This window comes from Prorops nasuta, unplaced genomic scaffold, assembly GCF_024137725.1.
Source record: "Prorops nasuta isolate Cenicafe-Biocafe unplaced genomic scaffold, Cenicafe_Pnas_1.2 PNAS00013, whole genome shotgun sequence".
Classification (NCBI taxonomy): Eukaryota; Metazoa; Arthropoda; class Insecta; order Hymenoptera; family Bethylidae; genus Prorops; species Prorops nasuta.
This window is the reverse complement of record NW_027116810.1, coordinates 1,328,091-1,342,857: the sequence shown is the minus strand read 5'-3', so window position 1 is coordinate 1,342,857 and position 14,767 is coordinate 1,328,091. Positions and strand designations below refer to the sequence as shown.

The 14,767-nt window shown below is 36.3% G+C and overlaps 1 protein-coding gene across 1 annotated transcript in view; it reads left to right on the top strand.

Moving 5' to 3' along the window:
- Positions 1 to 14,767, top strand: part of LOC136778035 (zwei Ig domain protein zig-8-like) — an 845,250-nt gene that overhangs the window by 700,515 nt on the left and 129,968 nt on the right. The gene's annotated exons all lie outside the window — the stretch shown is intronic.

The window sequence follows — 14,767 nt, the reverse complement described above, 5'->3', positions numbered from 1 at the left end:
AACTGTTTTCATTTTACATGTTTACATAAGTTGTAAGGCAATTCACCACATATTTTCTAATAATTTCCAGTTTGCAAAATTAGCTGAAAAATATGGTGTTTTCCGCATAATTATTTTTCCTTTTTAAGATTTGAAGCTAACTATTGTGGATTGTACTAACATTATATTTCTATTTTAAGACGACACTAGTTTTTTTTTTCAGACCTACCGAATGTAAAATTATCTGTTCGCTCTCGAGTAAAATTTCTTATAAGCCTTGACTTGCGCTATTCATAAAAAAAGCACCGAAGAACAATATCGACTGTAACGTTAATCCCGCCAGTGTGAGGAGCAACTCGCTATGCGTGTTTTCCTTCACCATCGCCCGTCCTGAATACCGGTAACAGGGCGCTAGTTAGTCAGATGGGTGGCCAACAATCCTACTTTATAATTTAAGCATCCTATACCACCAATTATATAAATTCTTACAGCCCTGCGGCCATGCATTGGATGGTAGCGTTAACCTGTGTCGCTCAGTATACTAAGTCGCGGAGAGAGGGAGAGTTCTTTACGGAAGTCAGCCTCACGCTCCTATTCCCTAAGGAACATACTTGTCACCCTTACCGCTTAGACACAGGTGGTGGTGAGGAGTGAGGGAATATTCATTATCATTACCAGGCATGAAGCCTGCCAAGGGCGGACCACCACATAGGCAAACTTTTCGGGCCGCTCAGCTATAATGCAAGTCTATGGTAATACGGAGATTGCCGGGGCACATTTCTATGGGTTAATTACGCCCCTGCACAGTCTCTTATGCACTAGTTGGTAGCCAGTCGTGACGTACGTGCAAGCTAGTCTATAGCAGCATACGCCTCACGTACGCAAACGAACCCACGACTGTATGCTTGACACATCACGTGCCTCAGAGCACGCACCAATACACTAACACAGTCGTACGGTCTTGTTCCGACTTGTTGCTATCGTCATTCAGCGCACAACTTACTGTGCAGCTGGCTTCAGGCGCGCATCAGCGCGTTTAAGCCGGACTGGATGTTCTATTTCCCCTCCTCGTGCGGATTTACAGAAACGGCCATGCATTAGGATTTTCCGAAGCCGCTTTTCCTTATCTCAGGTTATTTAGATTGCTTAACATGGTCCTGTCTTGCTTCCTAGGATAACCTAGACATTTTATTTTGGAGCGCCTGTCTTTTGATCCGGGCTTTTGTCAGTCGACGGGATTTATCTTTAACGTTAACCATAATCCACTTGTGAGCCTATCTCATGAATCGGTAACGTAAGGATCAATAATTTCCACTATTCGTTATTTTTTATGTTCTCTATTTTCTGTAAATCAGTATCTCGAATACGTAACGAGGAACACCGTTAAACGCTTAAAAAAATGGAATTTCTAATAGTTTTCCCTACTAGGATGGGCTGATCATAGCAGTTTGTTCCACTACCTTCGGCCGTCCTTACATTCGATATTCTAGGCCGCCACTTGGCCAGGTGATTAAACAACAACCCAGCGTTATCATATGGGGTTTTGTTCATCCATTATTCTTACCTATGCACCTTTCAACGAGCTGATTGGCCGTGCATATAGGACGGTACAGAAAACTTGGTTTGCTCAATGTGCGGAGTTATGTAGAAGGAAGTGTTTCTTGCAGGTAGCTCAAGCCTCGCGTCAATAACCGTACTCTCCTTACTCAACCTACTCATATGTGTGACGGGGTGAAGCGACGAGATCACCATTGGGAACCTGATTGCATTAAGAATTGCCAGTGTGACGCATCCACATAATGCCCAAGACCGCGGTCCCATGTGCATTGCCATAGACGTAGCGTCGGTACTTAGCATGCTGTATAAACCTATCATGACTGCATATTCCCTACATGTTTCGATCATGTACAGTCTACGCAATACGTGGGGAGTTGACTTCCTCACGTACGCGAAACTGGACCACGTTGGTGTGTTTGCGCTCATGGACAACACCATCACAAGCGAGCAGCCACGTTCCGCCTGACTACCTCGCAGCTAGCACGTCACACTTATCGGTCAGTCGGTATGATGAGCGTCCGCCTCGCATGACGTCCCATGCCCGACTGTACACCTGCATTTCCCCCTCCTCAGAGAAGTAGAGTAAACGTCTTCCATAGAAGCCCCCGTACCCACTTCTTCTCGTCTAAAGCCCCAAGTTGCTTAGCACAGTCCTGCCTTGCATACTTGTTTGGCTTGGACTATTTAAATAAAGCGCCGGTCTTTTCATCCAGTTTTCTTACGGTCCACGGGGATTATCCTAGACGTTAACTTTCGTCCATTCGGAAACCTATGCTCTGAGTCGTTAATATAGGGTTTGAAACAGCCATTACTATTATTAACTTTTCTATGTTCTTTATTTTCGGTATCTCGATACGCAATGAGAGAATCTCGTTCCATAAATTATTATAGAATAAAAGAACTGAGAAAATAATTATTTAAATTTGATGTGTGTTCGACCTGCTAATCCTGACAAGTACCTTAATAGTTTGTAATGCGCGATTTCGTGGGAGAGGTTTTCTTAAATAAAATTAAGCACGGCAATCTTCAAAAAAAAAATCTCATCTATATTCCAAAGTCTTTCTGGTGCTTCTTCTTAATATGTACCATGTAACTATTTACACTGGCTTCTTTGCCAGGGCCTCTCCCGATAGCCTATGCGGGAAATAAACATTCAGGCCATCGTGTCGCGGAAATCACAAACATTTCTTTCTATTATTAACGTCGCTGCTACTAGTGCTCTCGGCGCAGTCGGTTTTATTCTACTTTCTTTCTACAATTCAGGACGCCAGGTCCACCGTGGGCCAACCGAATAGCCTTCTATTACCGCGGAGCATTTTTCGCCGCTTTTCCCGGCTTTACCGTGATTGTAAGCTCTTTCTCTGAGGGTCGCCTGAGTGCCGAACCCTATGCTAGCCGATTTCCTTTGATATCGCGACCGTACTTCTTAAAATCTACGTGTCTCTTCCCGGCAGTGACACACACCGGGCAGGAGACTGTCTCGCGATAGTGACTATGCTCGCCTACCTTATCTCTACAGGCAACTTTCTCTTTCCAAGGTCGTGCCTTCAGTGCCTTTTTCTAGGCGCTTAGGGATCCCTGGTTCAGCACTTTTTCTAACTCTCTTGTCCTTGCACGTTTTCTCGGTCTCCGTGCTTAGCCTCTCACACCTGTCACGGTCTACAAGGCAGTGCGTGCCTCGCCGCGTGCACGCGACGGCGCTGCAGTCGGCGCGAAAGCTCGCGCGATTAGACCAATCGCGCGCTAGGCGCGTAGATTCAGATCTCTTGACGTGACAGGTCCAGAATGGATCTATCACGTTACAAGTTTGTTATATGCATAACAATGTTATATTGTACGTTCAAAATTCCTTTAGAAATTGCGTTGTGGCAAACGCATAAGACAGTAAATTAGAAATAAAATAAGGAAAATATATTAATCAAACGCTAATAGTAATAAGAAACCAATGTAAAAGAACACGAAGATACTTTACTTTTCTTTCAAAGCACGCTGTAACAATAGATATTTGATGTAACAAAAATTTGTGTTATTACATTATCAAAAGTAAAAATCAGACAACCCTCAATGAAATGTTTTGTGGCTATTACAACACCGTCCTATTAGATTTTTTATTTTGATTAGCAAAATTATTTATTTGAATCAAAATTATAATAATTCATTTTTAAATCGATAAATGAGTGCTTTGATACAACGGAAATCAATAGATGCGGTATTGTCGCAATGGTAAATTATTCCAAAAGTCGAGATACTAACCTCTTTTACACGAGAAGTTTGACCATACCATATTTAGTTTTTAGTTTTGATATAAATATTTTAGTACTGTGAAATTTGTGTCAACATTTTTGGAATAAGCAGTCTCTTCTATAGAATTCATGATTCTGACTAAAACTTTTAAAAATGTCGCATGTGTATATTTAAATATACGGCAAAAGTAGGAGAATTGGGGGATGAAAGTATAGTGTGTAGAGGATGTCAAGTCAATACATGAGTTAGGGTTGTACTTATTTTGCTAAATATTGATTTTTGATAGCAGGACCCATTCATTTTGTTTCAGATGCTAAAAATATAAGATGTGCCAAGCCGCATCACATTTGCTCAATTTTAAAACGTACTCCTGGCACTACCATTTTCCCCATTTAAATAACATTAGCTTTGATAGATTTTGACATTATTCTTTTTCTCGGAGAATGGACCACCTTTATAAGTTTTCAACCATAGTGAACTGTTCAATATAAGTTATAGTCTTTGTAGAAATTTTGGGTGAATTTTCGAATATATACATAAGGGGTGACACGTCCTTAAAATCAACCCTAAAACTTACGATAACTTTAAACTTGCATATCTCGTAAACACCTGGAAGGAATAATACATTATCATAGTGATTTGAAAAGCTCTTGAAACAAGCTACAAGAATATGTAATAAAAAGTAGGGGCATATCATTAAAAAAATGAAGGTAACCTTCATATAACGTTGCAAGGTAAAATAAATTATAGGATCTTATGCTCCTTTTAAGACCAAACAACTTTTGTTTGTACCATTTTATTATAAAATATCATTTTCAACAAATATATTAACTTTTTTCTCGAAACTGTGATTTTTTTAAAGAATTAAAAGAAAATGAAATCACATGTTAAATAACATCTTAAAATATTTGTTCCAACTTAAATTTTATGCAAAAATGGTTAAAACGGAAGATTTTTGGGTTTAAAAGGGGCATAAGATCCTACAATTTGTTTGGCCTTGCAAGATCATATGAAGGTCACCTTCATTTTTTTAACCTTTGAAGCGCCGGAAAGTCTTATATAAGACGGTCACGAAAAATTTTTACTTGCATGCGTGAGGTTCCTGGGACATTCAGTTAGTACCCCTCTGAAGTAATTTCATATTTGGCTAACAGGTGGCCATTGTTGCATAACTCTTCTCGCCGGTAATAAGTCTTCTGCGCTAATACTACTTGTGCTCCAAAATCATCTCTACTTGCTTTATGCTTTACGTTTAGATCTTTTATCGAAATATTTTATATCGGCGACTATTAGCTTAGTACTAATTTACTTTATAGGTTTATTCCTAAAAATAATGGCAAACACCAAAGAAACTATAATTTGGTCCAGTAACGAATCAGAGCCAGATTCTTCTGGTGATGAGAAGGCTATAATAGAGATCAATGATGATGATTATGATACGGGTACATACTCTTCTGATATCATATATGATAGATTCTTTTATCCTTCAATAAAGGATTTCACCCGCTCATTTCAAGTTCATGATTCTGTCAGATGTTGCAACCTACCTCTTGATTATTTAGAGCTCTTTTTTTACCATTCTCTCTTCGAAATTATCAAATCTCAAACGAATTTATATCAGGAACAAAACCCTGAACTTTATCGTTTGAATATGAAGGCTTGGGAACCAATGACGGTCAATGAGCTGCGAGTTTTCTCAGCTCTTACGATCAATATGGGTCATGTTCGAAAGAGTAAATTGGAAAACTATTGGAGTACAGATCCTTTATTATCAACTCCCATTTTCAACACTGTAATGTGTCGAAATAGGTATTTACAAATCCTGCGCTTTTTGCATTTCGCAAATAACGACGAATTGGGAAATTATCCATTGAAAAAAGTGAAACCTGTAATCGATGATCTTCGAGTCAAATTTTCACGTATTATATCTCCGGGAAAGAATTTATGCATTGACGAAAGCTTACTGTTGTGGAAAGGACGACTAATGTTCAAGCAATATCTTCCTTTGAAAAGGAACCGCTTTGGAATCAAAGTGTTTGAACTTGTTGATTGCAAATCTGGATTTCTAATTGATTTCATAGTCTACACAGGTTCCACTACTGATTTCAAAAAATGTGGATTGGGGATTTCCGGAGATATAGTAGCTCATTTCCTTGAGCCGTATTTTCACAAAGGTCATGTAATATATATTGATAATTGGTATTCATCTCCTCAATTAGCTGAAATCTTACATAATAAGGATACAGGAATGTGTGGTACACTTCGAAAAAATCGGTAAAGCGTACCGAAATTGAATGCCAATTTGAACAAAGGTCAAGTAGAAGTTGCTCACAATGATGTGTGGCTTACTTTGAAATGGATGGACAAAAAAGAGGTTTGTATGATAACTACCCTGTATAAACTTGGATTTAGTTATACCGTCAAAAAAGACTGAAAAACTGAGGAAAATGTCATAAAACCTACGTGCATTTTAGAATACAATCAGAACATGGGGGCAATCGACAATATAGATATGCAATTGTCTTTGACTGAAACCACTAGAAAATCCATGAAGTGGTATAGAACATTTTTCTTCCATTTGGTAGATCTATCTCTGGCAATTGCTCACGCATTATATAATCAGCGAGCGGACATTCCACTTTCTTTTCCAAAATTTCGATTGGAAGTAGTAAGGAATATGCTCGGTATTGATTCCAATCGTCATTCATCTTCCATCCAATCAAGCAATCTACGATTGACTGGTCGACATTTTGCTGTTCCAATTACCAGTGTAGATTCATCAAAGGTTCTCCAACGTGTGTGTAAACTTTGTTCAATATCGAATAAAAAACGCCGTTCCAGATTTGATTGCGACGTATGTCATGAAACACTCTGCCTTACACCATGCTTCGATGTATATCATACAAAATTGCATCTACCATAATAATTAAATTCATAAGAAAATAAAAAAAACGGTCCCTGTGCAAAAAGGGTAGTTTCTATGGGTAGAAATAAAAAATATTATTATTATCGTCTTCTCCACTCCCGAAAACCCCTATATACAAATTAATTTTATATTTCAAAAATTTTTAAATTTTCTCCAATGTTAGCCGCCGGAACGTTATATATAAGATGCTATTTCAGGTCGCTGTTTTTTGGGGCTTAAAACAAAACAAATATAAATCAATATTGCTGCTTTTCAAAGGGTAAAAATGTCGTCAAAACCCCGGTGTTCTAAAGGTTAATGATTATCCTCTACGTTTTCTTACATATTCTCATAACTGGTTTCAAGAACTTTCCAAATCGCTGGATAATGTATAATTTCATCCAAGCCTTTACAAGATATGAGAGTTTAAAATTATTGCAAGTTTTAGGGTTGATTTAAAGGATGTGTCATCCGGTATGAATGCGCCCGAAAATTTATCCTAAATTTATATAATTGCTATGATTTATATTTCATAGGATTTCATTGCTGGGAAAATTTTAAGGTATTACAATATGGTGATCTGTATTTGTATACATTTTCGAATATCCGTCTAAATTCAGTTATGTATCTTATTTTTGTATACCTAGAAGTTCGAACCATTCCTCTTATTTTAATTAGCTAAAAAGTTACTTTGACGAATTACACAAACAAAGTAGAGCATCGTAACGTTCAGCAGCTATTGATGCGAGACACTTATAACAATGTTATAAGGCGTAGAGTGCAGTGAAAGGATTGTTGACACGATTTTTTCGTGGACGTATTATATCATAGTTTTAAGAACTTCCAAGTGTAGCCACACCATTGTCACCATTGCCTGCTCACTCGCAGTTTTAGTTTTCCGTGTGTATAGCGGTATATGTCATCTACACTATAAACTACTTCTGTAATTATATAATAATCATAATTATGTTTCTTATAGTCCAAGTGCTGTTTATTTAAATAATTTTATAACATATAATTTTCAGTAATTAAATTTTTAATACATTTTTTGGTGAAAAAAAGCATGTCGCAAAACCCAATTTTTCTTATTGGTTCAACAAAAATTCAATTAAGGTGGTTCGAGCACGACTCTCTAGTCAAATAGAATTGTAGGTAGTTACAAAATAGATAATAGTACTTTACTTATTCTGGTTATGATAGAAAATCAATTTGTGACAAATAAATAATTTAAGTGTTATCTTTATTCAGTTTTATTAATCTTTTTGAAACAATTATATTAAAAGGAATACGCATATGACTTGAGTAGCTGCCACATTTCCATGTAGAATATAGACAATCACGAGATTTAAAATTTTTCATGAGTAATAATAGGAGATTATTATCGGTAATATACACATTTTCGGTGATTAAAAAATTGCTTATAGTTTAAAATATATTACTACAGTTTTTTATTGCTTTGTGCAGTCATTGCAATACGGGACATCATAAATTTCATCAAAATGTGTTGATTGCCCATTAGGCTACACGTTAAAAGTGCCAATTTCAAATAATTATTTCTTATTTATATCATTGGTAACATCATTCCAAATTTTAGTAGATTATTCCTCCATGCCTAAATAACGTTCCTTTAAAATTTTAAATAATTCTGAAGAAATTTCATTGGCGTTCGAACCACCTTAAGTGGTGCAAAACTTCCATCTCGCGGGGATGTAATGAGGTTATTGTTTTACAATTTGCATGCAGTTAATCTGAGCTTACATAATATTGCATCTCTAGTAATTGATGAAACTCTAATATTTTGGAAAAAAGCTTTTATACTTACCCAAGATTGTTCTGACTGTATAAAAAGTGTAAAAAGATTTATGAAACATGGGGTAGTTTAGATAAGCATAAGAATCAACCAAATTAATTGTAATAGCGAAAAGAACAGGATTTTAAGGCTAGTATGGATGACATTTTTGATGTAGCTCATGCACATGCTTTAAAGGAGGAGGATCTCTAAGGCCGGTTTTTGGCCCAATTTATATTTGGCTCAAAAAATACGAAAAAAGTCTTACAGTATCTACTAACATTAAGAAGTCATTTTCACCTTAAGCGGACCACAATCATTAACCCTATTCACTTCGAGCACCCCTTAAAGAAATGAAAACTTCACCGCTTCTATGAAGTGTTTTTAGGAAAAAAAACTGATTTTTCTTATTGGGTTTTTTCCCTTTAAACACTGCATAGAAGCGGTAAAGTTTTCAATTCTTTAAGGGGTGCTCGAGAGGAATAGGGTGATTGATGGTGGTCTGTTTAAGGTGAAAATGACTTCTTATTGTTAGTAGATACTGTAGGAATTTTTTCGAATTGTTTGGGCCAAATACACATTGGGCCAAAAATCGGCCTTAGAGACTTTCCTCCTTTAATAAAGATTAAGGAAGAGAAGCAATTTTTGTTATCACAAAGAAGAAAAGGACGTTCTGGTAGCCTGCTGGGTGTAGATTCGAAATTACTCCGTAATGAATCAAAGAAATATGCGCGATATGAAGATGAAGAGCAAAGAGACCAAAGACTGTCTTTAGAATTTGCAATCGAAGAGGAAAGTAAGTTTATAGATAAAAATTCTTTAAACAATACAGTTATAATAATTATATATTGCAGACTTTTGATTTATTTTAGTAGATTAAACCCTATCGTCACCAGCATCATCCATCGATTCAGTGTAATTAGAACCTGAAAAATTTAATGTGAGCATCAATAAAGTTCCATCGATTTCTAAGTCTTCAAAATATAAAAGAGCTAGAAAGCTACTTATGACTGCTCTCCTTATAGCAGCATTGGATAAATGTAAAGTTAGTGACAGGGATGCTGTTCATTTACTAATAGCTTGTGTGGAAGCTGTCAATTTAAATTCAAATGGTTTCGTGATCAACAGTACATTTCTTAAAAATACTTGATAAAGATTTCGTAAAAAAACATCATTGCAAATTAAGACAAATTTTTTAAATTCAAACTTAAGATTTGTGGTAATCTACTGGGATAGAAAGCTACTTCCGGATATTACTAGAAAAGAGACTGTTGATAGACTTCCTGTGATAGCTACAGCTCCGAATGTTGAATCGCTTTTAGGAATAGATAAACTCTCGTCAGGAACTGGCCAGAAATAGTCTCAGCTGTAAATGATATATTAGAAGAATGGTCGTTGTTAAATGTAAATCAAGCTATAAGTTTTAATACAACGCCTAGCAATACAGGCCGTTTAAATACTGCATGCCATTTACTAGAACAAAAATTAAACCGCACCTTTCTACATTTGGCTTGTCGACATCACATTTTAGAGCTTGTACTACAAGCTGTTTTAACGAAAGTAAAAGTTTCACACAGAACCGGATCTGATATACCCTTATTTAAAAGATTCAAAAGTGAATGGAATAACATTGATCAAACGAAATTTTTAACACGGCAGTCAGATGCAAGTACTATAGAAGCACTGAAGGATGACGTAAATGATATTTTATTATATGCTCCAAGTGCCATGCAAGAAAACCTACCTCCTGAAGACTACAGAGAATTTTTAAAATTTGTCATAATATTTCTAGGAGAATCTCCACCACGAGGTATAAATTTTCGTCAACCTGGAGCATATCCTTTAGCTAGATGGATGGCCAAAGGAATATATTGCCTAAAAACATTTATTTAGAGAGTAATTTAAACTAGCCCGAATGGATGAAAATTCTTTAAAACGTATTTGTTGTTTTGTAGTAAAATGTTATACAAAAGCATGGTTTTCGGCCACAATGGCAATTGAATTATCTATGAATGATATTAATTTTCTTAAAAAAACTAATAGATTATCGTAAAAGTGACAAATTAGTTACAGAAGTAGCAATTAAAAAATTTATTAACCATTTGTAGTATTTGTCGAAGGAATAGGTGGCATTGGCAATATTTGACGAACGAATAAGCACCAAAATAAGAAAAAATATAGCTCAGAAATTATTACTAGACGAAGAAGGAAATGAATATGAGGATCGTAGCAATCGGTTTCAAATTAATCTAAATGATTTAGAATATTTTCTTGGCAAAGATACTTTAGCAGAATTAATATCGAAAAATTGTAGAAAGATATTTGTGAGGCTTCAAATTTTAACTGACTTCTTGCAATTGGACCCCCAATACTGTCCAAATGAAGAGAGCTATATAAAAGGAAGGAAAATTGTAGCAGTACTAAGAATTGTAAATGATATAGCTGAGATAGGAATAAAGTTAATTGAAGAATTTAACTCACAGTTTACGATAGATGAGTCTGAAAAACAATATGTTCTTCAGATATAGTAGATTAAATGTGCATCTTAGTTGAAATATATTGTAATTATTCTTTGTTGATGAAGACAATATTTTTCAGACAGTTTAAAACTCTCGAAATAAATCTATCGAAATAAATCTATCGAAATAAATCTATCGAAATAAATATAAATCTCATAGTCGGGAAACGCTAAAAAATTCATACTAAATATATTGTATTTCTTATAATTTTATTTTTTAAATATTTTAAAATCGTTAATATTTTAGACCATATGTCAATACAAAGAATTATAATACAGTTTAATTTTTTTATAGAACTAATATGTTAAGCGATTTAGTTACAGTATTCTCTACAAATCATATTCTTTAATATAGTAGTCTAGTTGTTTGGGTCAAAATTTTTTTCTCCATATTTCGATAATATACCAACATGAGAAAATGGTGTATAAATTTTAAACCGATATTCAAAATAATAACAAAGATATAACATATTTTCGAGAGCGCCGCATAATTGAACGCTGTAAGTTGCGCGACAGCTGCTAACGGTTATTCCTCACTATTATGACTCATTACCTTTATATTTCCTTGAAGTTGTCGTATACCTTTTGATATTCGAAAGAATATAACTAGATATACCCTCGTTTAACATGTATGATGAGACCTAAAGCTTGTTGCACGCACCGAGGATCGACGATTAGTGTGAGGATGAAAGTTTTGTTAGCCGAACTTTAATCGCATTTTTCTCGAAACCACGTTTCCTCGGTCGACGCGGGGCATAACAGATTTTCTATTGGACCGATCGGGCTGAAATGTTTACAGGTTGTTCTACACATCTGTAAATCTGGCCGGAACTAGAATCATTTTTTTTTTCATCCATTATTTTTCAAGTTACAGCCCAATTTACACTAAAAAAATTGTACCTTTTTTTCGAAGTCCGGCATTTAGTTATTTTTCAACCAAATTAATTTTTTTCTAGTTCCGGGCAGAATGACAATCCTACTGAACAATAATCCGTTGCACTTTTTTGTTTCCGATTACCCAAACTGGAGATATCTCAGGGGCCAGCAGCACATGTTTTTTTTCACCTACTTTCAACCCACATAATTTAAAAAAGATATCGTAAAAATTAAAAAAAATATATTTTTGTATAATTCAATATAGTATTAATAACATATAAAATTTTCAGATTTTTTGCATTTCATTTAGGTAGTTAAAAAAATTCCCGAAGACTACCCTGCAAAACCAGTCGATATACTGGACTACTACCTTCATTTTTTATAAGATATAGAGATGTGTTTAGATGCTCATACTCAACAGTGCTATTAGATCGTGGCGGAATTCTCTCTCCACCATACTTACCGTAGTGTCACTAACACACAGTCAACCGGTAATAACGGTGAGCCATCCCCACTCATTCCGATTCTCGCTAGTTACGCACACCATTACAGCGATGCGTGCCGGTCTCGGCTGCCTTCGCTGGATTTCGGTCGGATTCGGCACAGCTGTAGAGCGAGAGAAAGCGGTATAGTTTTCTCGGCCATCTCACTCGCTCCCGATCTTGACTCTCTAGAGGCAACTTCGGCTTTAGAAGATGAGCGACTACCGCTAACCAACATATTTTTACCTGTCATCCGTGAGAAGTGATGCTGCGCTTACCTCAAAACTCGAAGGAAATCAAAATCCTTTTCCTAAATTAGTTTTTAATTTTTATAAAATGCTTATATGTAGCCACTAATTTATCAATTTGGTAATAAATGCAAAAAATGCATTCTTATAATAGAATATAATGAGTTGAGGTATAATAAACTCAATATTTTTGTATTAATCTGCTAACAAATGAATTTTATTATTTATGATTGAGTCCACTAAGTTAATGGTAATTAAAAAAAAGTCTTTGTAATGAAAAGAAAATGAAAAAATTTTAAACTTCGCCAAGACTCGAACACGAGCCCGCCGCGTGACTAACGGCAACCTTACCATCTGCGCTACAGCGTTCACTTGGTGTACCAAAAGCAAAACAGTCTTTTAAAGACTGACTACAATTCTTTCAGTAACCCTTCATAAACTATCAAGAAATAGCTTTGTTTGACGTTTGACCATAGCGCTATTCGAATGCTTAGTTCCTTCGAGCCTAACACAGGATCACTAGTGCCGCAATCTTGACGAAAAAGGTAAGGAAGAGGGATAAGGAACTACCGAGGGGACCAGATCGTTACGGTGGATTGTGCGTGCAGATATCGAATGCGAAAAATTCGAAATTTTTATCTTTTGTAACGTTACCCTGTCAAGTTCACAGGAATTTACAGTAGTAGTGTATTGGGTTTTCCCCACCACGTTCGTGGGGGTTTTTCCCATTCCGATTAATGTATCATTTATGAATCATTAGTATACGAAGTGTTGATTGTGAAATCTAATTTTAATAGGGGTTTTCCTCGCCCAGTTCGCGAGATTTTTTCTCCCCTTGATACAAATACAATCTTTCATGGTATTTAATGACTGTGTTTTTAATCAACCTTATCATCCAATCTCCTTGTCATCCTATAAATCCAATTTAGGATCTTACAGTTTCGCAATTCAAATATTCGACAAGCATTATTTGGTCCTTCGAGCCGGATACAAGGAGTATGCTGAAGGGTGATTATAAATTTTCCTTGTGTTAAAGTGTGAATATAAAGACTAGAAGTTTAAATTGTATCGGTATACGTATACATACTCTATGTACGTGAACTAATACTCGAATAATATTATTAACATTGTTATTCAGTTCAAGTGTAATTATTGCTGCTAAGACATTGTAAATAGTTGTTAGTGACTGCAAGTCCGAACTCTTAGCGGTGTTGAGTGTCGAACCTGTCTTTGTGCGCGTGCCGCCTATTCAATTGTTAAGCCGCGAGCACTTCTTTGTTTGATTGTCGACTCAGTGCATAGTATACTGTAGCGATGGCGCCCATATCTTCCAAAAAACTTATTACGCAGGAAAAGATAGGGCCGGCCATATTTCGCGAATACTACCGACATTTAGAAGTATATGTCGTGATCGCATTACTAAAACATTAATAATAGACCGGAGAGAAAAACTTCGCGATTATTGGCAGGAGTTTTGCAAATGTCATTCGGAAATTATAACGCGCGATGATATACAAGATGACCCGTACATGACAGAATCCTTTTTTGCGCAAACAGAAACCATGCGCGACGAATGTAAGGATGAGCTCAATCGTATGCTAGTAGACATACCTATAGACGGTCCTTCGGGATTAAACCGATCAAATGACGGGAGCGATGTTGGACAAGTTCTCTGCCAGAGCATCCATTTGCCAAAAATTAATTTACCCAGCTTCTCAGGCCGTTTCGAGGACTGGGACGTGTTTGAGAACAGTTTTGTGTCTTTAATCCACAATAAGCCGCAGCTTTCCAATGTTGATAAGTTGCAATTTTTGATGGGTTGCTTGAAGGGCTCAGCTGCCGACTTTGTTAAAGACGTCACTGTTACGGTTGGAAGTAAACTATTTGTCCACATGGGAAGTGTTAAAGGATAGATTTTCCAATTTACGACTTCAAGTCTATCAAGTAGTGCTACCATTGGTGAAAATGCCGCCGTTAAAAAAAGAATCAGTTTTAGAATTGAGGGGTCTGGTGGACGAAGTGAGCCATAGTTTACGCATGCTCAAAAATTTAGGGAGACCAGTAGATGCTTGGGACGATTTGCTGGTGGTAACTATTAGCGAACGTCTGGATCCTATTACTCGCAAGGCATGGGAGACGCACCTGAGTACAAGGGGGATAGGTTTCGAA